We start from the raw sequence: 27,390 nt of genomic DNA, 5'->3' as shown, positions 1-27,390 counted from the left end.
TTTCCATCAAATAAGATTAGTTTTGGCCGGGCGCGGTGGCTCACGCCTGTAATCCCAGCACTTTGGGAGGCCGAAGCGGGCGGATCACGAGGTCAGGAGATCAAGACCATCCTGGCTAACACGGTGAAACCCCATCTCTACTAAAAATACAAAAAATTAGCCGGGCGTGGTGGCAGGCGCCTGTAGTCTCAGCTACCTGGGAGGCTGAGGCAGGAGAATGGCGTGAACCTGGGAGGTGGAGCTTGCAGTGAGCCAAGATCGCACCACTGCACTCCAGCCTGGGCGACAGAGCGAGACTCAGTCTCAAAAAAAAAAAAATTACTTTTTCTTCCACATGAGGTTTATCCATACGAGTCAATTGTAGAAAACCTATGTGCCTACCACTGTGCTGAGTGGAAGGATCACTTCCACTCAAGATTCTCATTTTTAATCCTCAGAAGACTTAATTATAATTACAGAGCAGAATGTAAACATAGTAAACCATGAATATACACACATGAACACACACACAACTGAGAGGTGGAATCTCTTATATAAATGAGAATCAAAAGACTCCATCTAAATAAATAAATTTAGAAATGGAAGTGTAGGTACATTATTTAAAGTTATAAATAATAATTTTAAATATAATTTTTAGAAAAATTAGGGCTGGGCGTGGTGGCTCACACCTGTAATCCCAGCACTTTGGGAGGCCGAGGTGGGCGGATCACGAGGTCAGGGGTTCGAGACCAGCCTGACCAACATGGTGAAATTCCGTGTCTACCAAAAATACAAAAATTAGCCGGGCATGGTGGCACCCGCCTGTAATCCCAGCTACTCAGGAGGCTGAGGCAAGAGAATTACTTGAACCCAGGAGAGGGAGGTGGAGGTTGCAGTGAGCCGAGATCACGTCATTGCACTCCAGCCTGGACAACAGAGCGAGACTCTGTCTCAAAAAAAAAAAGAAAGAAAAAAATTAAAAATTGTATAATATAACTAACAAATTGGAGATAGAGAGGAACAGAAAGATTGGGAGGAAGTGTAAACACAAGAAATTTCTCATCTTTTTTGAAGTCAGTAGGTACTTTCTAAAGTTGACAAATGGAAAAACAGAGCTGTAAGCGTGGTATTTAAAATTATAACGGCAACCGCCACACCATCTAACAACAGCCGATGAAAGTGCTTGTTTCTAGAGTGTGGGCCTAGGCTGGAATGGATGGAGGTCATATTCATTTTACACCCTTCTTTTTCTACTGACAAGATTTTTTCTTATTGTGTGCATGTATAACTTCTATAAAATAACATAACAACTTCAATAATAATAAATATTTACATATAAATGTATATTATATGTAAGTATATATAAATTGATTTTTATACAGTATTTAAATATTTTGAATAAGTGAAAAGATGCCAAATTATCTTTTCCACAAATATAACAATAATTTTTTTTGTTGTTGTTGTTGAGATGGAGTTTTGCTCATCACCCAGGCTGGAGTGCAATGGCACCATCTCGGCTCACTGCAAGCTCCATCGCCTGGGTTCAAGTGATTCTCCTGACTCAGCCTCCCAAGTAGCTGGGACTACAGGTGCCCGCCACCATGCCCAGCTAATTTTTGTATTTGTAGTAGAGACGGGGTTTCACCATGTTGGCCAGGCTAGTCTCGAACTCCTGACCTCAGGTAATTGGCCGACCTTGGCCTCCCAAAGTGCTGGGATTACGGGGGTGAGCCACTGCACCCGGCCAATGTAGGCTATTCTGTAACTGAAAGATGAGTTGCTTAGTCATAGCTACTAAATGTCCTCCATACTTAGCTAAAAGCTCATGGTTCTTAGGAAAGGTGTCTTAGGACAAAGAGAATTTAGGATATTAATTACTCTACTTTTTTAAGTTGAAAAGAAAAAGTAAAACCCTTCCTTCTTGTGACTTAGTCTACAAAAAAAGAGAAAAAACAGAAAGAAAAAGTAAAAACCTCTCCCCAGCTTTTCTGATTTTTGGATTTGAGGAAAGTTGCAAATACTGTCTGTCCTAAACTTTTTGACATTACAGATGACTCAAAACTGCCCAAGGGACTTTGAGACTTTTCAGAAAAAGAATTTATCATTGAGGATTACTCATCTGTCAAACTAGAATAAAATGTAGTTTTGTGTGAGGCGACCTTCTTTCACAGTTACTGTTTATTGAGCCCAGGAATGCTATGGCATAGAGGCAGGGTGTGAGTCAGAAAGCCTTGCTGTCCCAGCTCTGTCCCCAACTAGCCAAGTGACCCAATGCCACCCACTTAATCTTTAGTTCCTTCATTTGTAGAGTGTGGATAAAACAACTCTTCTCACCGCTTCATATTGTCCCTGTGAGGATCAGAGAGGATAAATCAAATGAAAGTTCTTTGAAACCCTACAAAGTACTATAAAATTACAGTGTCGTAATATGTGATCATGGATTTCAAAGTTGGAAAGAACTTAGACCTTAGCTAGTCAAATTTATCGAATTCATAGTTTCTTTCTCTCAGTCTATTACTTGCTTAGAGTCACTATGTTTATTATTACTGTTGTGACACAAATTGATTTAAAATTATATCCTTCTGAATTATGTCTTCTTCTAAAATTTTATAGAATCGTAGGCTATTAATGCTGCAAGGGACTTTACCAATCATCTCATCTAATCCTCTTGTTTTAAACATGAAGCAATAGCAGCTGAAAGAGGGTGACTGGCCTTAGATAAATACAGGACAATGAACTCAGATCTTGGATTAAAACCTAGATCTCCAGATTCCCAGGCACACAGACCTTTCCTATGTCACTGCTGAAGCAAGAAAATAATGGCCATTTGTGGATAAGCTTAGTTAATTGAGGTATATACTGCCCTGACAAGATTGCACTAATTAATCTAACCATTTTTATAACGTTCAAAAGATTTTTCTTTCCTCAGAAAGCAATTACACAACAAAAATGTAAAAATAAAGGAAAAACTTTTTAAATTAAAAAGTAATGACACTTGAAAAAATAATATACACACTCATATCTATTCTTCAAATGAAACTAAGATTTTTTTTTTTTTTTTGAGATGGAGTCTCGCTCTGTTGCCCAGGCTGGACTGCAGTGGTGCGATCTTGGCTCACTGCAACCTCCGCCTCCTGGGTTCAAGCAATTCTCCTGCCTCAGCCTCCCGAGTAGCTGGGACTACAGGCGCCTGCCACCACACCCGGCTAACTTTTGTATTTTTAGTAGAGACAGGGTTTTCACCATGTTGGCCAGGCTGGTCTTGAACTCCTGACCTCAAGTGATCTACCCACCTTGGCCTCCCAAAGTGCTGGGATTACAGGCTTGGGCCACTGTGCCTGGCTGAAACTAAGATTAAGTACTAGAACAATTAGGCATTTAATAGTCAAATTAATTACCAACATTTTAATATAACTTGGTTTACTTTAGTCCCTAATACAGATCCTTAGAAGAGGGGCAGAAGAATGTAAATGGCAAAGAACACAGAGTTTAAAATCAAACAAACATGGGTTCAATTCTAGCTCTGCCATTTACTAGCTATGTAAATTTTGAAAATATATTCAACCTCCTGAAGCCTCAGTGTCCTCATCTATATAAAGGGAATAGTAGGCTGGGCGTGGTGGCTCATGCCTATAATCCCAGGACTTTGGCAGGCTGAGGCCAGAGGACCATTTGAGCCCAGGAGTTCGAGACCAGCCTAGGCAACATAGTGAGACCCCCAACTCTAAAAAAAAATTAAAATTAGCCAAGAATGGGTGGCACACACCTAAAGTCCCAGCTACTGGGGAGTAGGGAGGGGGAGACGCTCAGGCGGGAGGATCTCTTGAGCCCAGGAGGTTGAAGTTGCAGTGAGGTGCGCACTCTAGCCTGGGTGACAGAGTGAGACTCTGTCTCTAAATAAATAAACAAAGGGAATAGTAATAAGAATTATTTCATAAGTTGGTTATGAGGATTAAAAAGTAATTCATATAATTCTATAAATGAGACCAGTCATTGTTCTCACTTGGTATTTTACCGCCCAGAAACAATTACAGCAATTATTTGCTCAAGACTGCTCAGCTAGTATGTGGAGGCGAAATTGCAACCCACGTCTTCTGGCTCTGCTCTTTACACCTGCCTGCACGACCTCCCTACCCAGCACTTCATTAACTCACCTTCCGCCACCTCACTGTTCAGTTTTACTAAAAGTTCCAGCTCTTTCCAAAGGAGAGATTTGTCTTCCTAAGTAGGACAGCTCTTTCAGCCAATTTCAGATGATATGCCTTCTAAAAGGCAGTGTCTCTTTTGGTTGCCAAAGGTAGTCACTTGACTCTTTTAAGTTCACAGATCCCATGTGCCGGGTCCATGCTGAGGGCTGGCAGCGTATCTGTGTCACACAACCCTCTATTGTACTCTTATCCCTCCTAGCTGACTCCGACCCTGTGTTCCATGAGGAGGCACATGCCTTCACTCCCTTCCCCCACCACAGGCTTTTCCTGCTCCTGCCAGGCTGGGAAGGACTTTATCCTTTTTCATAAGTGCTGAGCCTTTAGGACTCAAATCCCCTCAGGCATCCTTGATTTTTCTCAAAAGTCCTCATGCAAATTTGACTCTCCCTATCCTAGAGATTAGGAGACCTTGTCATTTTTATTTTTGAATCTCTTGGAGCCAAGCACGAGCTGACACAACATTAGCACTCTTAAATGTTTGCTGAAAAAAATGTGGATAAAAGGAAGGAAGGAAGGAAGTAAAGAAGGGAGGGAAGAGGGTTTTACATATCATTCTAGAGTTCCTGAAACAGATATAACAATGCAGCCAACTCACTAGCTCCAAAAGCACTTGAACAATATTTATATGTTTATCTATTTATCAAACTATCTATATCAGAACATATTGATAACTGACAAATCTCTTTCACTTTAGTCTCAGAAGTCACGTTTAAATGCTAAGTGAATATCTGTGTCAGGGAAAGAGAGAGCAACAGAGAAAGGGAGGGAGAGAGAATGAGTTGGGTTTGGACCATGAAAGACGGATTCGGTCACCCAGTCTGATTCTGTCACCCAGTCTGGAGTGCAGTGGTGCAATCATGGCTCACTGCTGCCTCCATGTCCCTGGCTCAATGGATCCTATCACCTCAGCCTCCAGAGTAGCTGGGACTATAGGCATGAGCCACCGCACCTGGCTAATTTTTGTATTTTTTGCAGAGGTGGGGTTTTGCCATGTTGCCCAGGCTGGTCTCAAACTCCTGGGCCCAAGCAATCCCCCCACCTCAGCCTCCCAAAGTGCTAGCATTACAGGGGTGAGCCACTGCACCCAGCCCGTGATGGTTAATTTTATGTGTCAATTTGACTGAGCTAAGGGATGCCCAGATAGCTGGTAAAACATTATTTCTGGGTGTGTCTGTGAGGGCATTTCTGGAGGAAATTAGCATTTGAATCAGTAGACTGAGTAAAGAAGATCTATTTTCATCCAGTCTGTTGAGGGCACAGATAGAACAAAAAGGCAGAGGAAAGGTGAATTCACTGTCTCTGCTTGAGTTGAGCCAACCATCTCCTGCTGCCGTAGGACATAAGAGCTCCTGGTTCTCAGGCCTTGAGACTCATACTGAATTAAATCACTAGCTTTCCTGGTTCGCCAGCTTGCAGATGACACATTGTGAGGCTTCTCAGCCTCCATAATTCTGTAAGCCTATTCCCATAATACATCTATCTATCTATCTATCTATCTATCTATCTATCTATCTATCTATCTATCTATCTATCATCCATTTATCTATCTATCTTATTGGTTTTGTTTCTCTGGAGAATCCTAAGTAATACAGAGATTAAAAGCCCCTAGTTATTTTACACAGCCATGCTTCCAAGCTGCCACGTGACCCTGGGTAAATCACTCTCGGGGTTGTTAAAATGGAGGTAACTCTTATTTTTTGTTTGTTTGAGACAGTGTCCCACTCTGTCACCCAGGTTGGAGTGCAGTGGTAGCGATGACAGTTCAGTGTGGCCTCGATCTTCCAGGCTCAAGCAATCCTCCCACCTCAGCCTCCCAAGTAGCTGGGACTACAGGCATGTGTCAGCATGCCTGGCTGCTTTTTTTGTTTTTTTGTTTTCAGTAGAGACAGGTCTTGCAAAGTTTCCCAGGCCAATCTTGAACTCCTGAGCTCAAGCAATCTTCATGCCTTGGCCTCCCAAAGTGCTGGGATTACAGGGGTGAGCCACTGCACCTGGTTAAAATGGAGGTAATTCTAAAGGATATCTTACAAAGTTGTCATGGACAATAACTACAATGCATTTTAAACAATGTTTAAAATAATCCATGAAAGTAACTATTGTACTATCCCAAATTTTCACAATATTTAAAGACTGGATCTTATCATTTGAATTTTTTTATCTGTACCTTCTTTGCCTCAACTAACTAGAATTCATGACTTTTGGCTATGCAGGCGTCATTGCTATTAATTATATTTCTGAAATTGCTTTGGAATCTGTTTCTGGTCTCTCTGGTCCCACGGCAACTGATACTCTTTTTACTCTTTATTTATTTATTTATGTTTTTATTTTAGAGACAAGGCTGGAGTGTGATGCTCTCCAGGCTGGAGTGTGATGGTGTGAACTTGGCTCACTGCAGCCTCAAACTCCTGAGCTCAGGTGATCCTCCCAGCTCAGCCTCCCATGTGGCTGGAACTACAAGCACATGCCACCATGCTTGGCTAATTTTTGTGGGGTTTTTTTTATTTTTTGTTTTGTTTTGTTTTGGAGACAGAATATCATTCTGTCACCCAGGCTGGAGTGCAATGGTGCAATCTCGGCTCATTGCAACCTCCACCTCCCCGGTTCAAGCTATTCTCCTGCTCAGCCTCCAGAGTAGCTGGGACTACAGACGCACACCGCCACACCTGCTAATTTTTTTTGTATTTTAGTAGAGACGGGATTTCACCATGTTGCCCAGGCTGGTCTCGAACTCCTGACCTCAGGCAATCTGCCCGCCTTGGCCTCCTAAAGTGCTAGGATTACAGGGACATGCCACCACGCCTGGCCATAATTTTTGTATTTTTTTGTAGAGACATGGTCTCACTTTGTTGCTCAGGCTGATCTTGAACTCCTGGGCTTAAGCAATCCTTCTGCTCGGCCTCCCAAAATTTTGAAATTACAGTCACTGTGCCCAGCCTCCTACTCTTTTAATAATTCTCACTTAGGTGCAGTAGCCTCCTAACACTTATACCTACCTCGTTCTCCATTATATCTGGACATCCTAGAACATTTAAATAAATTCAGGTTGCCCATGCCATGGATCTATGATAATATATAAAAGCTCAGCTTCTGGCTGCAGCTATTTTGGCTCTATTCAATATTCTCTGGTCTTCAATCCCTTGGCTTTCTATTCCAGCTCCTGATACTGGTTACAGACTCTTCTTGCTGGTTACAGACTCTTCTTGCTGTGATTCTTGCTTCTACTGGTTACAGACTCTTCTTGCTGCGATTACCTGGGTGGACATGCTTCTTTTTTACTCTGTGCATTCTCTCTAATCTAACATTCTCATTCATAAATTCTTCATATCTGCAACTGTGGGTAACAAGTATTTTCACTGCCCCAATCTGGCCGTGATTGACTCACTCTAGCCCACCAGCCCACCCACCCTGAGAAGGAGACCAGACAAAATCTGTCATTAGGGTGATCATTCCGAATCTCAGATTATAACATGGCAGCCTCTGATTCCAGTGCCAACAAAAAAATGTCAGTGTGGTTATTCAATGTTTTGTGACTTGGCTGGGTAAAGGCACAAAGGATCTTTGGCAATAGAAGGCTGGTGGGAAGAAAAACGGAGTCCTAGTCTTTGGGATCATCCACTACTGGAGTGGAAGGTGGGCTAGGAGGAACTGACCAAGCTACAAAGGCTGACCCTGGAGATGGTTATTTGGTGAATCAAGGGTAGGAGAGCTTGTGCCTCTGAACTCCAGCCTGCATGACAGAGACAGACCCTGTCTCAAAACAAAGAAACAAAAAAGTAATACAGACTTTCAGATGAATTTTTAAACAGTCCCAGCTGCCAATCTAGAAGTTTTTAGTACTGCCATGATGCCAGAGGGTGATGGTAATAAGTTAGGATGGCAGCAAATTACACTCTTCAAGTTTTTACCCTAGAAAGCATGCATATAGCCAGGTGCAGTGGCACGCACCTGTAGTCCCAGCTACTTGGGAGGCTGAGGCAGGAGGATTGCTTGAGCCCAGGAGTTTGAGACTAGCCTGGGCAACACAGCAAGACTCACATCTCAAAAAAAAAAAAAAAGCATGCATATTAATCCTTGTTGATGACTCCATTCATTCCTTCAATAGTTAAGCACAAACTCTATGCAAGGCGTTGTATTAGGCACTGGGTACACAACAGAAAAGGAAAGCCAGCACAGTGACCTCCTTGGCAAGTTTTGTTAAATAACTTGGCATGTGCCATTCTTCTTTATTGTGTTGTCAATATTAGAATGGGTTTTGGACCAGTGAATGGGGCTTCTAGCCAGTGCATTTATACAAACAGTTCTCAGATGTGCTACAAATATGTGGTCAACATAACATTACAGCCTCCATTCCTGCTTAGGAATAATGACAGTTTTTTAGTAAATGACATCCTTTATAGGCAAATTACACATATTGGTGGTTTCTGGATGTTTTAAGGTTTCCACGTAGTTTTTTCAACTGACAATCCCTGTATAGGGATCTTGGAGAGTTAATCATCACACCACAGTTTTCAGCAATACACTCATATGTTTATACTGACCGTCAAGACATGTTGGCGGCCCAAAATGAAATGATTACACTTTGTAGAGCGTCCTTCCCATAGCAGGAGTGGTAACGAAAACGTCTCTGGAGAAGAAACTAGTTCATATCACTCAGAATTAATGTCCATCCAGAAAGAACACATACAAATAAAAAGATATGTCATATTCTTGGCTTGGAAGACACACATTGTAAATATGTCAGTTTTCTCTGAAACTGATCTATAAATTTTTTACAGCTCAATAACAATTCCAAAATTCTAATGGAATTCTTTTGGAACTTGGCAAAAAATATTAAAATTTGTCTGGAAAATAAAAATATGCCCGAATAGCCAAGAAAATTCTAACACAGAAGAATATTAGGGAGAGCTTTGCCAGTTATTTAAACTGCAGTATTTATTGCTGATATACTGCTGCAGGAATGGACAGACGATCAGTAAAACCAAATAGTGAGAACAGAAGCAGATCCATATACAAATGAGACTGGATTTATTAATAAAGTGGGGAAAAGAAACACATTATTCAGACAACAGGCTAGTCATTTGGAAAAGGAATAAAATTGGTCCCTACCTTGAACTTCCAGATGGAATAAAGATTTAAATTTGTAAGAAATTATAAAGTACTACAAAGTTAGGCCAGGCGTGGTGGCTCATGCTTGTAATCCTAGCACTTTGGAAGGCCAAGGAGGGCAGGTCACTTGAGGCCAGGAGTTTGAGACCAGCCTGACAAACATGGTGAAACCCTGTCTCTACTAAAAATACAAAAAATTAGCGAGGTGGTGGGTGCCTATAATCCCAGCTACTCGGGAGGCTGAGGCAGGAGAATTGCTTGAACCCAGGAGGCGGAGGTTGCAGTGAGCCAAGATTATGCCTCTGAACTCCAGCCTGCATGACAGAGCCAGACCCTGTCTCAAAACAAAGAAATCAAAAAGTAATACAAACTTTCAGATGAATTTTTAGATATAATTTTTAAGTGAAGGAGGACTTGAGGGCTGACACTTGGCTGTTCAGGCATCAGATTCCGCACCTCTGAGGGAGGAATTCCCCACTGTGGGTGATAGTGGCGTGACAGAGTGCACTGTCTCCTACTTTGGGAGCTGGAGGAGACCCATCCTCCCCCAGCCCACACATATGGCCTTGTGGAAACTCCCTGTGGCTTGCTGATTAAAGAAGAAAATGTTCAAGACTAGTTTCCAGATGACTCTTCCCTTGTCTAAGGACACTAGCACAATTAGGACTATTGTTGCAACTTTCACCCACTTAGGGGCAGCCTTGAAAGACAATTGAGAAGGAAAATCTTCCCAGGGGCAGAACTCTAAGCAGTACATCTCATGATCCACCTTCCTGGAAGGAGAAATGACCTTAGGATTTAGAATCCAAAGGGACAAAAAAAAAAAAATGTTTCAGTCAAGGGACATATTGAAGAGCCCACTGAATAGGAAAGTGAAACTCTTACTTTGCACTTTTTGGCAAACAGAAAAGAACGTTTGGGTGTAGACTGGGTGATTAATTCTGAGTATAAAAGAAAAAGAGTTATTTCAGCATAATAGGAGAAGAGAGGTGACCCTGATACATTTCCTCACTCTCCCAGCCAGGATGCTAGTAACAAGACACAGGCAGGACTGCTGAGGACTCAGATACCTTGGAAATGAAAGTTTGGGTCACTCCAAGAAGTAAGGAACTCTACCGGCTTAACACCAAGTTGAGAGCAAAGAATCATTTTTGTCATTTCAAAGCCAGCACAAATGCATTTTGGCTTATGAAACCCAGGAAGCAGACTGACTAATTTTGACTTGTCACTATCGCCCCATTTTAAGCACAAGGCCTGTTCGCATTTCAAAGAAGATATATCTTCTTGTTCACTGATAACTCTGCAGAGGAAGTCTATAACATCTGCTGTTTTTTTATCCTGTTCTCTCTTCAGCCTCCCTCATCTCTGCCTCCTAGGCCTTGGAACAAACTCTCCAACTCTTTCTCTTCCGTAGTCCCTCAATTCACCAGGTGTTTCCCACCTCCGTGCACTTGCACCTTGAGCTCTTCCTCCACCCCCTCCTCCATGGCTGCTTACTGACTGCCAATTGAAATTCACCCTAACAGTCCCCTCTAAAGCCTCACCACTATATGCCCAACAGAACTGACCACTTCCCCCTTACTTCTGTCAGAGTACCTATAATACTTTATTGGCATTATCGGTTTGCATGTTTGTCCCTGCTTAGCAGTCTTCTTACTTATTTAGCTATTTACTTTTGAGACAAGGCCTTGCTCTGTCACCCAGGCTGGAGTGTTGTAGCATGATCATAGCTCACTGAAGCCTCAAACTTCTGGGCACAAGGGATTCTCCTGCCTCAGCCTGCTTGGCAGCTGGTACTGTCAGAGGCATTTGAACCATAGCAACTCCATCTTGAATAGGAGCTAGGTAAAATCAGGCTGAGACCTACTGGGCTGCATTACCAGACAGCTAAGGCATTCTAAGTCACAGAATGAGATAAGAGGTCGGCACAAGATACAGGTCATAAAGATCTTTCTGATAAAACAGGTTGCAGTAAAGAAGCCAACTCTTAGGCCGGGCACAGTGGCTCATGCCTATAATCCCAGCACTTTAAGAGGCTGAGGCAGGTGGATCACCTGAGGTCAGGAGTTTGAGACCAGCCTGGCAGATGTGGCGAAACCCCATTTCTACTAAAAATACAAAAATTGCTGGGCGTGGTGGCCCACACCTGTAATCCCAGCCATTGGGAGGGTGAGACAGGAGAATTACTTGAACCTGGGAGGCGGAGGTTGCAGTGAGCCAAGATTGTGCCATTGCCCTCCAGCCTGGGTGAAAGAGCAAGACTTTGTCTCAAACAAACAAAAAAAGAAGCCAACTCTAACCCACCAAAACCAAGATGGCGATGAGAGTGACCTCTGGTTGTCCTCACTGCTATACCCCACCAGCACCATGACAGTTTACAAATGCCATGGCAATGTCAGGATGTTACCCTATATGGTCTAAAAAGGGGAGGCATGAATAATCCACCCGTTGTTTAGCATATAATCAAGAAATAGCCATAAAAACAGGCAACCAGCGGGAATATTGCCATCTATAGAGTAGCCGTTCTTTTATTCCTTTACTTTCTTAATAAACTTGATTTTGCTTTGTACTGTGGACTTGCCCTGAATTTTTTCTTGTGCAAGATTCAAGAACCTTCTCTTGGGGTCTGGATCTGGACCCATTTCCTATAATAGTACTACAGGCACAAGACAACATTCCTGGCTTTTTTTTTTTTTTTTTTTTTGGTAGAGATGGGGTCTCACTATGTTGCCTAAGCTGGTCTCGAAGTTTTGGGCTCAAGCAATCCTCCTGCCTTGGCCTCCCAAAGTGCTGAGATTACAGACATGAGCCACTGCACTTGACCCAGATTTACCTTTAAAACCCTTGGCACAGAGACCAACCAGCACATAGTAGGTGCTCAGGGATGCTGAAGACTAAACTAATGAATCGCCAGTGTCAGAGGTGGCAATAACGTTGAGAATGAGTCCACTTTCAGGCATAGACTTTAAATGGAACAAATAATCCTCTAGGTTTACCTTACCCTGAATAACTAAAGCTTATATTCACAAGTACTTAGAGCCAGAGCTAATTCTGTCTTCTAGAACATGTAAAATATAACCATTTTTCAGATCCAACATTTAAGAGGGAAAGGTCAAGTCAGCTTCCAGGCCTGTGAGGCCAAAAAGATGAGAGTAACAACCAATTGGCCCTTTTCTACCTTTGGCTGTGACCGTGTGACTCTCCTCTCCCTTTTCTGTTCTAAGGGCAGGAGGAAGGTGCACGAGCACACGAGTCTTCAGTGCAGTTTCCAGGGTTTCCAGTTTCAGGGATAATGAAGGCTTGGAGCAGTTCAGTACTATTGCTGTATGTCACAGTTTCCATTTTTGTTAAAATCTTCAATCACTTACAGACCAAGTTCTCCTTCCATTTCCTAACATTTTCCCTAGGTGTGATCATTTGCCTGGTAAACACACTGCATATTAATAGCATTCAAAGTCACAGGATGAGATAGGAAGTCGGTACAAAACCTGTTTTGCTGATAAAACAGGTTGCAGTAAAGAAGCCAACTCAGGCCAGGTGCGGTGGCTCATGCCTGTAATCCCAGCACTTTGAGAAGGCGAGATGGGTGAATCACGTGAGGTCAGGAGTTTGAGACCATGGCCAACACGGGGAAACCCCATCTCTACTAAAAATACAAAAATTAGGCAGGTGTGGTGGTGCACATGTAATCCCAGCTCTTCAGGAAGCTGAGACAGAAAAATTGCTTGAACCTGGGAGGTGGAGGTTGCAGTGAGCTGAGATCGTGCCATTGCACTCCAGCCTGGGAGACGGAGCAAGACTGTTTTAAGACAAAAAAAAAGAAAGAAAGAAAGAAAAAGAAGGAGAAGGAGGAGGAGGAGGAGAAGGAGAAGGAGAAGGAGAAGGAGAAAGAGAAGGAGAAGAAGGAGAAGAAGAAGAAAAAAAAAAAAAAAAAAAAAAAAGGAAAAGAAAAAAAAAAAAAAAAAAAAAAAAAAAAGAAGAGGAAGAAGAAGAAGAAGAAATAGCAGCCAACTCTAACCCACCAAAACCCGTTTCTCAGAATTCTGAGAAATGTTCATTATTCTTTTTTGTTTCTCAATTATGCTTCTCCCTTTCCCCAGGAAGCCAATTTTTATCCTCTGTCATTGTCAGGAGTGTATTTAACATGACAGAAGTCCTGTGACCTCTTCAAATGTCCCTATTTCCTCCTGAGTATATTCCAGTCATCTGTGTCTGGTTGGCCTAATTTTAATTATGATTCCACTGGGCATGTGGCTACTCAGTCTACTTTTCTGTTCACTGAGCCAGATTTTCAATCCACATACTCAGAGCAAATTACGTACCACTGGAAAGCTACATTAAAACTTTTGGGATAGTGCAGGCTATTTTACGCACTAAAGCAGTAATTTACCAAATGTTCCTTAATGATCTGTGACAAAATTGCCACGTTGTTCATGATATTGAATGTGCTTCCAGGAAGTTAGGCAAAGGGAGAATCTGAGCTAATATGAACAAATGGGTAGTCTTAGCTCTTACGTTTCCTAAAATCAATACTATTGCCTAATTCAGTGAGCATGCACAGGAAACATACTCAAAGGTACAGGACCAGCTCTTGAAACACTGACACATTTTGGTTTCCTCTCTCAAGAAAACAACCTAAGGGGAAATTCTATTTCCTTCTCATGGCTTCTCTCAAAGTTAATTCTTTACACACCAAGTAATAGTTATAATATGCATGTATTTCTAAGTCTCAGGTTACCAAATATAAGATTTTATTTTTTTGAGAAAACACCTTTGAAGACTGGGTTGAAAATAGGAGGGTTGGTTGAAAGGAGCAATTTGTCCACTCAGACCTCCTCTTCTGTTCTATGACCGGTCCCTCACTTCTTTTTTTTTCTTTTTTTTTTTTTTGGAGACAGTCTCACTCTGTTGCCCAGGCTGGAGTGCAATGGCGCAATCTTGGCTCACTGCAACCTCTGCCTCCTGGGTTCAACCATTCTCCTGTCTCAGCCTCCCAAGTAGCTGGGATTACAGGTGTGCGCCACCACATCCAGCTAATTTTTCTATTATTAGTAGAGATGAGGTTTCACCATGTTGGCCAGGCTGGTCTCAAACTCCCAACCTCAGGTGATCCACCGGCCTCAGCCTCCCAACGTGCTGTGTGATTACAGGCATGAGCCACGGTGCCCAGCCATTTCAGATGTTTCTTGTACATGCTGACATTGCCTTGAAACACTTACACCATTTGAAATTTTAAAAGTGAATATTTCTCAAGATAAAATAAAAGAGTGGTTCTTTGATGATGTTATAAATCACTTTCCCGGCCGGGCATGGTGGCTCACGCCTGCAATCCCAGCACTTTGGGAGGCCGAGGCAGGCAGATCACGAGGTCAGGAGATCGAGACCATCCTGGCTAACACAGTGAAACCCCGTCTCTACTAAAAATACAAAAAAATTAGCTGGGCGCAGTGGCGGGCGCCTGTAGTCCCAGCTACATGGGAGGCTGAGGCAGGAGAATACCATGACCCCGGGAGGTGGAGCTTGCACTGAGCTGAGATCAAGCCACTGCACTCCAGCCTGGGTGAAAGAGCAAGACTCCGTCTCAAAAACAAAAACAAAAATCACTTTCCCATCCCCTTAAAATCACCACTGAATCCTCACTCTACAACCTCAAGAGAAATCCTCACAATCAATTCCTTTGAAATTATCTGAACAAATGGAATATTCCACAAATAATTATGGAGCATTTGCTATGTGCCAGGCACTGAAACAAAAAAATCAAGATAAAATGATGACTAAAAGAGACATCCTTACTTCTATAAAAGTTACAATACAAGCTGGGGAGACTGATACAAACAGATCTTCATAGAATGGACGTCTAATCAAAATTCTGAGGGTTTTGACCCCAGTCCTCGGCTGAATCTATTCTTCTCAACGTCACTGCTGACCTTCATAGGGCTGAATCCACTGGTCAGATTTTGGTCAATCTTAGCTTCTTAAAAGTAGTTAATACAGGCCAGGCGTGGTGGCTCAAGCCTGTAATTCCAGCACTTTGAGAGGCCAAGGCGGGTGGATCACCAGGTCAGGAAATCTAGACTATCCTGGCTAACATGGTGAAATCCCGTCTCTACTAAAAATACAAAAAATTAGCCGGGTGTGGTGGCGGGCGCCTGTAGTCCCAGCTACTCAGGAGGCTGAGGCGGAGAATGGCGTGAACCCAGGAGTTGGAGCATGCAGCGAGTGGAGATGGCACCACTGCACTCCAGCCTGGGCAACAGAGCGAGACTCCGTCTCAAAAAAAAAAAAAAAAGTAGTTAATACAGTAGATCGCACTCTTCTTTTCTAAACATTTCCTCAACTGACTTGCAATTCTGTGGTTTTAGATGCATAAGAGTCTTAAATTCGTATTTTCAGCCTAGCCTAAATTTGACACATCTTTATCTATCTGCCTATTCAACATCTCCTCTCAGTCAGCCAATAGGCATCTCAAACTAAACATGTTCCAAACTGAACTCTGAATTTCCTTCTCCACTTGTCACAAATCTACTGCTCTCCCAGTGTTCTATATTTTATTAAACGTGTATTAGTTCATTTTCACACTGCTGATAAAGACATACCCGAGATTGGGTAATTTATACAGGAAAAGGGTTTTAATAGACTTACAGTTCCACATGGCTGGGGAGGCCTCACAATCATGGCGGAAGGCAAGGAGGAACAAGTCACATCTTACACGAACGGCAGCAGGCAAAGAGAGAGTTTGTACAGGGAAACTCCCCCTTATAGAACCATCAGATCTCATGAGACTTATTCACTATTATGAGAACAGCATGGGAAAGGCCTGCCCCCATGATTCAATTACCTCTCACGGGGTGCCTCCCATAACACATGGGAATTCAGAATGAGATTTGGGTGGGGACACAGCCAAAGCATACCAGATGGAACCTCTACTAATTCAGCTGATCAGGCCAAAAATCCTGGAATTGTTCATAACTTTTCTTTCTTTCCTAGTCCATGTTCAACTTACCAGGAAATCCCACTGGATTTACTTTCAACCTATATCACAATTTTACCATCTCTCTCCCACTACCTTCATCACTACTATGTCAGTTCAAGGCACCATTTTCTACCATTTGGATCTCTCCAGTAGATTCTCAAATGATCTTTTGGATTCCACTCTTGTTTTATTCTCCATACAGCAGAGAGAGCTTCATCAATGAGATCATGTCATTTCCTTGTTTATATCTTTTCAATGGCTTCTCATCACACTTAGGGTAAAATCCTCACCATGGCACATAAGGCTTTGCATGACCTGGTCTTCTCCTGCCTCTCTGTTCACCTGCCCTCCTAACTCATCTTACTATTCCTTGAGTTTTCTCTGTACTTTCCCACATTGGGAACTTGGCATTTGTGTCCCTCTGCCTAGAATATTGCTCACCTTAATATTATCATGGCTCTCTTCTTCAGTTTACACACATCTCCATTCAAATGTTAACTTTTCAGGGAGGCCTTCTCTTATTACGCAGTCTAAAACAGCACTCCCTCTACCTCTTTCTCTCTGTCCTCTTGGCCTGCTTTATTTTCTTTCCTATTGCCCTCTGACATTGTGTGCGTGTGTGTGTGTGTGTGTTTATTACATATCTCTCTTATTATGATGTAAGATTCAAGAAGACAGGAAATTTTCTCTCATTCACTCTTGTACCCCCATGCCTAGAACAAGGAGGAGTGCCTGGCAATTGTAAGTAGGTACTCAACAACTACAAGTTCCATAAATGAATGTGATGATGGTATAAGGGAAAACTGTAATAACATATCAGACACGGAACTAACCTAGATTGGTATCATTAAAGGAAGTGAAGAAAGTTATGACTTCTGGTAAACTTTTGGAAATGAAAACGCCAGCCAAACAAATGTAGATAGCAGAGTTCTGTAACATTCTCAAGACAGTTACACACCCCTCATTCTGAGTGGACCTATTGGAGGTAGGCATAAAATCTTTATCAAGGCCAGGTGCAGAAGCTCACACCTGTAATTCCAGCACTTTGGGAGGATGATGTTGGAGGATTGCTTGAACCCAGGAGTTTGAGACCAGCCTGGGCAACATAGGGAGACACTATAAAAACAAAATCAATTATTTTTATTCATTTCTTTATTTATTTATTTTTATAGAGACAGGGTCTATGTTGCCCAGGCTAGTCTTGAACTTCTGGGCTCAAATGATTCGTTTGCCTCAGCTTCCCAAAGTGCTGGAATTACAGGAGTGAACCACTGCACCCAGCCCCAATAAAAAAAAATTTAAATAAAAAAAAGAAAGCTTTATTGAAGAAAAATGTTTTTTCTTGTATAGTTTGATTTTGCTTTTTCCCAGAGAAATTTGACCAGCAAAATCTCATTTATCTGCGGAACAGATCTGTTAGGTAGTTGGACAAGAAAGATGAAAAGAGAAGGAGCCGGGTGCGGTGGCTCACGCCTGTAATCCCAGCATTTTGGGAGGCCGAGGCGGGTGGATCACGAGGTCAGGAGATCCAGACCATCCTGGCTAACACGGTGATACCCCATCTCTACTAAAAATACAAAAAATTATCCGGGTGTGGTGCCTGTAGTCCCAGCTACTCAGGAGGCTGAGGCAGGAGAATGGCATGAACCTGGGAGGCAGAGCTTGCAGTGAGCCGAGATTGCACCATTGCACTCCAGCCTGGGGGACAGAGCAAGACTCTGTCTCAAAAAAAAAATAAAGAGAAGGAAACAGAAAAGACTAATACCAGTTTTGTCTTAGTTAAAAGGCAATGAGATAGAGAAGTCTTGTGATATACCCAGCATGATAGTGATAGGGCTAGACATGTAATTGATCTATTGATCTTCCTAATTTATTACTGATCTCTGCTTCCAGGAGCTGAGATTAGAAGGGGGAAAAAAAAAGAGAAGTGTCTGCATATCTATCCAGAGTGGGTATGTGTTCTCTTATATCTCCTCAACCCTAACCAACACCTATAATTCTGATCATGACTCCCATAAGGTCTACAGTATAGGAAGTAGGAAAGGTATAAAAGGAAAGGGTAGGTGCTCTATAAACATGTATTGAATGTATAAATTATTTGGTAAGAGAAACGGGGGAAAGAAAAAGGTTTCGTTGTGTGGATGTGTGAATGTATTCATGTGTACGCACACACAAGTATAATTCCTAATGATTTGGGCCTATGTGATGAAAACAAATTTAATTAATTGATAGCATAAAAAGAACTGGGCCAAGCACAGTGGCTCACACCTGTAATCCCAGCACTTCAGGAGGCCCAGGCTGGTGGATCACTTGAGGTCAGGAGTTCGAGATCAGCCTGGCCAACATGGTGAAACCCCACCTCTACTAAAAATACAAAAATTAGCCAGGCGTGGTGGCACACACCTGTAGTCCCAGCTACTCAGGAGGCTGAGGCAGGAGAATCACTTGAACCCAGGAGGTGGAGGTGGCAGTGAGCCAAGATCATCGTACCACTGCACCACTCCAGTCTGGGCAACAGAGGGAGACTCTGTCTCCAAAAAAAAAAAAAAAAGAATTGGAATTTATGGAATTGTAATATGAAATTTAGTGGAGAGTTTATTTTCATTTCCCTGTCCTCTGTGTTTTTATTTCCAGTGACCTTTCAATGACTAGATAGTTCTTATTTATGTAAAGTATGTTTTTTTCCAAAATCATAAAGAAACTATATATATATATATATATACATATATATGTCAAATACAACTTTATTGATATATCAGATTTAATCGTGTAACTTGTGTGTTTCCACTCCAGTCCAGGCATAAGGTAACACCAAAAACACAGAAAGCAGTATTCACCAACTTGGCCCTCATAATTCCTCAAGTCCTGCCCAGCTAGGTACGAGCAGCCTGCAGAGGATGCTCTTGGTCGTGCTGACAAATGTGCTGCCTGGGGCTACAGCGCAGCCTCTGAAGTTTCTTCCCTTTGTGCTCCTGAATTGAGCCTTGGGGTCCCAAGCCCTCAAGCTGTTACTTTGTTTGTGCTTCTTTAGGTCAAAGTCTCTGTGATTCTTCCCCTTTTCACTCCCATTCCTTCTAATACTTCTTGTCCTCTGACTACTTTCCCCATTTCTGATGCACAGCTCGTTCTGTTCTCTTTTTTGTGACCTACTGGAGTACAGTGGTTCTTATTTGCAGTGCCTGGACATCATATGTATGTAATACGCTGCTCTGACCCAAGTACCAGCATATTGTGTTTGAGAAATTAACTCTGCCTTGTTTTCTACTCATCAGGAAGGAACAAGGGATTATGAAAGATAATGTTGAACAGCTACCCAAAGCCATTCCCGAACCTCTTATCCATTTATGCTTCCTACTATACAGCCTGAAAAGCAGAATACTTGCTTTTCTGTTTTTCCTCACATCTAGAGATGGCCCTGGGACCCAGTTCTGGCCCATGGGACATCATGAGGCCTGATGATTGTTAAAGCGAACTAAATATGGCCTGAGAATGACTCTGTGCTTCCATATTTGAGCCCTTGTGAATGGACAGTAACCTAACTTAGTAGGTAGACAAGATTGAAAACCTAATTTAGGAGTATGTGTCTGTAACAAGAGCTGAGTCTCAGCCAATCCCAGCAGCCATTCTTCAACCACTCATACACTGCTGAGCATTCAAACTGTGTTCTAATAAGGCAAATGCCAACCTATAACCAATCCAGCTGTTTTTGTACCTCACTTCCATTTTCTGTATATCACTTGCCTTTTTCTATCCAAAAATCTTCTTCTACCACATGGCTGCACTGGAGTCTCTGAGCTTACTCTGGCTCAGGAGCCTGCCCGATAATGCAAATCATTCATTGTCCAATTAAGCTCTTTTAAATTTAATGCAACTGAAGTTTTTCATTTAACATGATCAAGGAAGATAAGGTTCAGAAAAAACTTCTGCTTCGCTGAAGAAAGAACACATAAGGTCTGTGTTCTCCTTCACCCACTTCCTTTTCTCTTGAATGCAGAACTGATGGCTGAATCTACAGTGTCATCTTGTACCCATGAGAGAAAAGTCAGGACAAGCACAGATGCAAGGACTCTGACATCACCAAATTGTAGAACCAAGGTCAGCAGCTATCTACAGATAGACATCAGTGAAGAAAATTAAACCTCTATGTGGTCAAGGGACTACAGGTGGTTTTTCTGTTATTTGCCTGTGAATGCAAGTCTAACTGATGCACAAGCACTTCCTTACCACCACGGAGCAGTCCCCTTTAAAGAGAAAAGCCAGAGCTTTTTAAGCTGAAGGCTGGGGCTTCTTGATCACCACTGGAAAGTTAAGACACTTTTGTTTTTCCATTGAGGCTAAGAGGAGGATAGAGCTGAATTATCTAAGAGTTTAGAGACAGGGAAGGATGGAGAACTATTACATTCTACAAATAGTGGAGCTGTGAAAAGGTAGGACCTCAGATGGGTGTTATCTATGTCACCAAGCGCTGTAGCCCTGGTAATAAAGGTAGGATTCCCTGTGGCTGAGCCTGTGGTCAGTAGAAGAGATCATTGTAAAGAACGTTTCTCAGGCCAGGCACAGTGGCTCACGCCTGTAATCCCAACACTTTGGGAGGCCGAGGCAAGTGGATCACCTGAGGTTGGGAGTTCAAGACCAACCTGACCAACATGGAGAAACCCTGTCTCTACTAAAAATACAAAATTAGCCTGGCGTGGTGGTGGCAGGCGCCTGTAAACCCAGCTACTTGGGAGGCTGAGGCAGGAGAATCGCTTTGAACCCGGGAGGCAGAGGCTGCGGTGAGCCGAGATCGTGCCATTGCACTCCAGCCTGGGCAACAAGAGCGAAACTCCGTTTCAAAACAAACAAACAAAAAAGAACATTTCTCTTCCTATCCAATGCAACAAAGCTCAAAGATAAATGAGGAGGAAGTGAAAATGGCATCATGTAGTAATAGAAGGAGCAAATGAAACTCTGGCTACTATGGAGATCGAGGACTAGGTCTCCTGTTTGCCTTGGAGGGTCTTATATTTTTGTGCAGTCTAATTGTGGGTGGAGAAGACATGGCAGTAATGCCTAACATTAGACGTTTTGTCGATGCTAATAAACAGGGGATTAGGCTAGATTTTTTTAACCTAGTTATATCTTCACATTTGAAATGGGCTTCTTGTAGACAGTATATTCTTGAGATTTTTTAAAAAATTCAATCTTGAGTTTTATCCAAATGATAATTTCTGTCATCTAATTGGTATATTTAGACTATTTTGTAATTATCGATATGGTTGAATTAAAATCTACCATCTTGTAGTCATTTTCCATTTATTCCATCTGTTCTTTGATTCTTTTACTTTTTTGTTTCTGTTTTCGGTAGAGATGGGATTTTCCTATGTTGCTGAAGTTTGGTCTTAAACCCTGGCCTCAAGTGATCCTCCCACCTCAGCCTCCCAAATTGTTGGGATTACAGGCATGAGCCACTGTGCTCAGCCTTAATATTTTGTAGTTTTTTTTTCTTTTTTTTTTTTTTTTTTGTTCTGTGATTCCTCTTTCCTCTATTTCTATATTTCTATATTTGGGTATTTTTAGTGACTCCATTTCATCTTTATTATTGGCTCACTATACTTCATTCACATACATTTTTAGTGCTTAACCTAGGGTTTAAAATATACATCTTTAATCCATCACAGTCTATCTTCAAATAATATTATACCACTTCATGTGTTGCATGAGAACCATGCAACAGTATAGGCCTTTCAGCCTCTGTGTTATCATGTATTTTACTTTTGTCAGAGGCATTCGAATCACACAGTGACTCTATTGTGAATAGGGGCTGGGTAAAATAAGGCTGAAACCTACTAGGCTCATTCCCAAGAGGTTAGGCATTCTTTGTCACAGGATAAGATAGGAGGTCAGAACAAGATATAGGTCACAAAGACCTTGCTGATAAAACAACATGTGATAAAGAAGCTGACCAAATCCCACTAAAACCAAGATGGTGCCAAAAGAGACCTCTGGTCATTCTGACTCTTCATTATACTCTAATTATAAGGCATTAGCATGCTAAGAGACACTCCCAGCAGCACCATGACAGTTTACAAATGCCATGGCAACATCAGGAAGTTACCCTGTGTGGTGTATAAAGGGGAGAAACCCTCAGCTAAAGGGATTGCCCACCCCTTTCCTGGAAAACTCATGAATAACTCACTCCTTGTTTAGCACATAATAAAGAAACAACTATAAGTGTAATTAGTTGAGCAGTTTATGCTGCTGCTCTGCCTATGGAATAGCCATTCTTTTGCTTCTTTACTTTCTTAATAAACTTGCTTTCACTTTACTCTATGGGCTCACCTTGAATTCTTTCTTTCTTTTTTTTTTTTTTTTTTGAAACGGAGTCTGGCTCTGTCGCCCAGGCTGGAATGCAGTGGCGTGATCTCGGCTCACTGCAAGCTCTGCTTCCTGGGTTCACGCCATTCTCCTGCCTCAGCCTCCCTAGTAGCTGGGACTACAGGCACGTGCCACCACGTCCAGCTAATTTTCTGTATTTTTAGTAGAGATGGGACTTCACCCTGTTAGCCAGGATGGTCTCGATCTCCTGACCTTGTGATCCGCCCACCTCAGCCTCCCAAAGTGCTGGGAATACAGGCATGAGCCACCGCACACGGCCCTGAATTCTTTCTTGCATGAGGTCCATGCAAGAAGGAATGGGGTCTGGATCGGTACCCCTTTCCATGAACACTTTCATATATGCTATAAAAACAAATGCATTGATACAATTGATTTTTGTTTTAGAAAATCAGTTATCTTTAGGCCAGGCGCCGTGGCTCATGCCTGTAATCCCAGCACTTTGGGAGGCCAAGGCGGGAGGATCACAAGGTCAGGAGTTCAAGACCAGCCTGGCCAACATGGTGAAACTCCATTTCTACTAAAGACAAAAAAAAAAAAAAAAAACAGGCCAGGTGCAATAGCTCACGCCTGTAATCCCAGCACTTTGGGAGGCCGAGGCAGGCGGATCAACAAAGTCAGGGGTTCGAGACCAGCCTGACCAACATGGTGAAACGCTGCCTCTACTAAAAATACAAAAATTAGCTGGGTGTGGTGGTACATGCCTGTAATCCCAGCTACTCAGGAGGCTGAGGCAGGAGAATCGCTTGAACCCAGGAGGCAGAGGTTGCAGTGAGCCAAGACAGCACCACTGCACTCCAGCCTGGGCAACACAGTGAGAATCTGTCTCAAAAAAAAAAAAGACTAGCAGTGTCAATTATCGAAAAAAAAAATGGTATGGCCTACACAAGCATCAAGGTTCTATGTCCACTTTGGCCCAGTATATAGGGAAATTTCCAGTTGGGTCTTTCCATCCCAACTTGGAAAGGGATACATCATCCCTACCACAGGGTGTCTAAAGGAGAAGACTTACTAGAGCATGAGAATGCTACAAGGTAGGTTAATCATAGACAGAGAGCAGGCAGAGGGGAGGACTGGGTGGGACATTGGAGCACTGAGTGGTTAGGGGCAAGAGGCTGTTTTCAGTCTGCTTTCGTGGACTGAAAACATCCTTATTTCTTCATCTTTTCACACCTAATTTTCTACATATCTTCCTCCACTCTTGCCCAGCCAGAGTCTTATGTAGGTTCTGGAAGTTAAAGCTTCCACAGCTTTCTTCTTTGAGCTTTTGTTTCTGCTCACAAAGTAAGTAACTTATGGCCATCATAGTGCTCTGGGGAGGAGAAATAAGGTGTCCTTCCTAGTGAGAGAATGGAAGGGAAGGGAGTAAGAAAACAAACCAACAAGTGAATTCCCAGAGATATAACCCTGCCACATTCACATAGGATCCTCAGGACCGTATTTTTAGACAGTTGCTGTGGTGTGTGTATGTGTGCGTGTGTGTGTGTGTGTGTGTGTGTGTGTGTGTGTATTCTCATGCCTAGATTTTCATTTTCCCTGTCTATTGACTTCTTCTACCCAGATCTTTAACATATTTAAGTCTATTGGTTTAAAGCAAAAACAAGAAAACCTCTCTAGATCTTGCATCATCCCTCTTGATCTTCTATCATCCCTCTTGAGTTGCTGTCAAACTCAAGCAGTGGCCTTCAAACTGGGGTACAGGTAACCCTGGAAGTGTGTCAAGACTTAAAAGGGCTGTGATTGAAGGGTAGGCATGCAGTTGCACATAATAAACCCATTTCTGCAGGACACAGTGGTTCACACCTGTAATCCCAGCAACTTGGGAGGCTGAAGTGGGCGGATCACCTGAGGTCAACAGTTCAAGACCAGCCTGGCCAACATGGAAAACCCCATTTCTACTTAAAATACAAAAAAAATTAGCCAGGCATGGTGGTGGGTGCCTGTAATCCCAGCTACTTGGGAGGCTGAGGCAGGAGAATCATTTGAACACTGGAGGTGGAGGTTGCAGTGAGCTGAGATCACACCACTGCACTCTTGCCTGGGAGACAAGAGAAAAACTCTGTCTCAAAAAAAAATTTTTTTTTTATTTTTAAAAATTAAATAAATAAACCCATTTCCAAACTTCCTATCTTCCTAAGCCTCTGGGTTCCCTTTTCTACATCATGCTAGGGAAGCTCTGACATCAACCTCATTGACACAGACCACCAGTCAGTCCAGTCAGTCCATGTTTTAGTAAATCCATCAAGCACGCTATTAGAGACACCTACAGCTGCATGAGCTAATACATTAAATCTGAAATCTCTAGTAAGTGCAACCATATCATATCATTTAACCCATCTTGATATTCTGCCCTCCTTGGTCTAACCCAAGGGTTCCCAACACCCCAGGCCATGGACTGGTACTGGTCTGTGGCCTGTTGGGAACTGGGCAGCACAGCAGGAGGTGAGCAACAGGCAGGCAAGCATTATTGCCTGAGCTCCATCTCCTGTCAGATCAGCAGCAGCATTAGATTCTTATAGAAGCATGAACCCTATTGTGAACTATACATGCAAGGCATCTAGGTTGCATGATCCTTATGAGACTCTAATGCCTGATGATCTGAGGTGGAATAGTTTCATCCCAAAACCATCCACCATCCCCACCCCTCCATTTGTCCATGGAAAAATTATCTTCCACAAAACCAGTCCCTGGTACCATAAAGGTTGGGGACTGCTGATCTAATACCTTTAGAATCTATTTTCATACATATTCTTCAGTTTCTGTTTACACATATTCACAAAACCTTGCAATTTTTTAGGTGTATAACCTACTACCATCCAGTTGCTCTGGCACTATAAGCATGTTGACACTCAGCTGTAGTTATGGGGCTGATGGAAACAGAGGGTGCTTGTGCTTGGGAAGAAAGGACATCCTTTTTCAATGCATGACCCACTGAGATTATCACAGGAAAGCTAGACATCTCAACATAAGAAGGAAAGGTACTTCTACTGGTAAGGGAGGCTTAGAGTGTCTCAGGAGTCAGAAATCCTCAGGCTAATCTGAATCCAATCAGATGTTCTCATCTCAAGTTTCAAGGAGCCATTATTTCCCAATGAATACCCTAACTCTCACAAGAGATATTTGGAAGAGCTGTGAATTCAACTAATGCTGTAATTCTGCAACGTAAGTTTTATGTTTGATTTTCAGCATTAGCCCTATCACTACAAGAAATGAGATACTTTACTGCTGCCATAGAAGCTGTATGATTCAAAGACCATCATTTTATCTAAGAGTTAAAGGACTTGAGCTTGTCATTTTTTCTTTCTCTAAGTGCTCCAACACACTTGGAAGAATCTATAATGGTCAAGTGCAGCAGCTGTATAAGCTCCAACAACAGTTACGTAATTAGCATTTAATTGTAATTAACCAGAGGTGATAGCTTAATTGTAATGTTGCTGCGTGCATGGGTTACTAGCATCTAATTCCCATTGGCAAAAATCTCAACGTTTCACCCAATCCCAAAACTCACCTTTTAGAATCTGTCTTCTGTGACACTTTCAGGTACCAATTCTATAGCAGTCAGGGTCCAGTCAGGAGACAGTAATCACACCAGTAATCTGAATGAGGGAAATTTAAAAGAATAAATTATTAATATAAGGTATTTAACTACTAAGAGGGTGATATCATTTGGATATTTGTCTCCGCCCAAATCTCATTTTGAATTGTAATGAAAAAGCTGGAGGTGAGGCCTCGTGGAAGGTGTTTGGATCATAGGGGTGGGTTCCTCATGGTTTGGTCCTATCTTTGTGATAGTGCGTTCTCATGAGATCTGGTCATTTAGAAACGTGTGGCACCTCTGCACGTCCCCCACACCTCTCTCTCTGTCTTGCTCCTGCTTTCAGCATGTGATGTTCCTGCTCCCCCTTTGCCTTCTGCCATGATTATAAGCTTCCTGAGGCCTCCCCAGAAGCAGATGCTGCTCTATTTCGGGTAAAGCCTGCAGAACCGTGAGCCAAATAAATCTCTTTACTTAAAAATTACTGAGTCTCAGTTATTTCTTTTTTTTTTTTTTTTTTTTTTTTTTTTTTTTTTTTTTTTTTTTTGAGACGGAGTCTCGCTCTGTCGCCCAGGCTAGAGTGCAGTGGCGCAATCTCGGCTCACTGCAAGCTCCGCCTCCCGGGTTCACGCCATTCTCCTGCCTCAGCCTCTCTGAGTAGCTGGGACTACAGGCGCCCGCCACTACGCCCGGCTAATTTTTTGTATTTTTAGTAGAGACGGGGTTTCACCATGGTCTCGATCTATTTCTTTATAGGAGTACAAGGATGGCCTAACACAGAAAATTGGTACCAGGAGTGGAGTATTGCTATAAAGATACCCAAAAATGTGGAAGAAACTTTGGAGCTGGGTAACAAGCAGAGATTAGGAGAGTTCAGAGGGCTCAGAAGAAGGCAGGGAGATGAGGGAAAGTTTAGAACTTCTTAGAGACTGGTTAAATGGTTGTGACCAAAATGCTGATAGTGACATGGACAGTAAAGTCCAGGCTGAGGAGGTCTCAGAGGGAATGAAGAACTTACTGGAAACTAGAGCAAAAATCAGGCATGTTATGCCTTAGCAAAGAGCTTGGCTACACTCTTTTCATACCCTGGGAATCTGTGGAAGTCTGAACTTCATAGTGATGATTTAGGGTACCTGGCAAGAAATTTCTTTTTTTTTTTTTTGAGACAGAGTCTCACTCTTGTTGCCCAGGCTGGAGTGCAGTGGCGTGATCTC

General features: G+C 42.5%; 2 long non-coding RNA genes across 2 annotated transcripts in view; one reads left to right on the top strand and one right to left on the bottom strand.

Moving 5' to 3' along the window:
* Positions 1–26,224, bottom strand: part of LOC131384634 (uncharacterized) — a 59,994-nt gene extending 33,770 nt beyond the window's left edge. Inside the window, exon 1 of the long non-coding RNA XR_009215693.1 lies at positions 26,150–26,224. This is a non-coding gene — a long non-coding RNA (uncharacterized LOC131384634). The remainder of the gene's footprint in view (positions 1–26,149) is intronic.
* Positions 16,963–20,416, top strand: LOC131384635 (uncharacterized). The gene is made up of 3 exons (XR_009215694.1): positions 16,963–17,007; positions 18,160–18,218; positions 20,261–20,416. It is a non-coding gene; the product is annotated as an uncharacterized LOC131384635 (long non-coding RNA).
* Positions 26,225–27,390: the final 1,166 nt, after the last annotated feature.

This window comes from Hylobates moloch, unplaced genomic scaffold, assembly GCF_009828535.3.
Source record: "Hylobates moloch isolate HMO894 unplaced genomic scaffold, HMol_V3 SCAFFOLD_11, whole genome shotgun sequence".
NCBI lineage: Eukaryota > Metazoa > Chordata > Mammalia > Primates > Hylobatidae > Hylobates > Hylobates moloch.
This window is presented reverse-complemented; position numbering and strand designations above follow the sequence as displayed.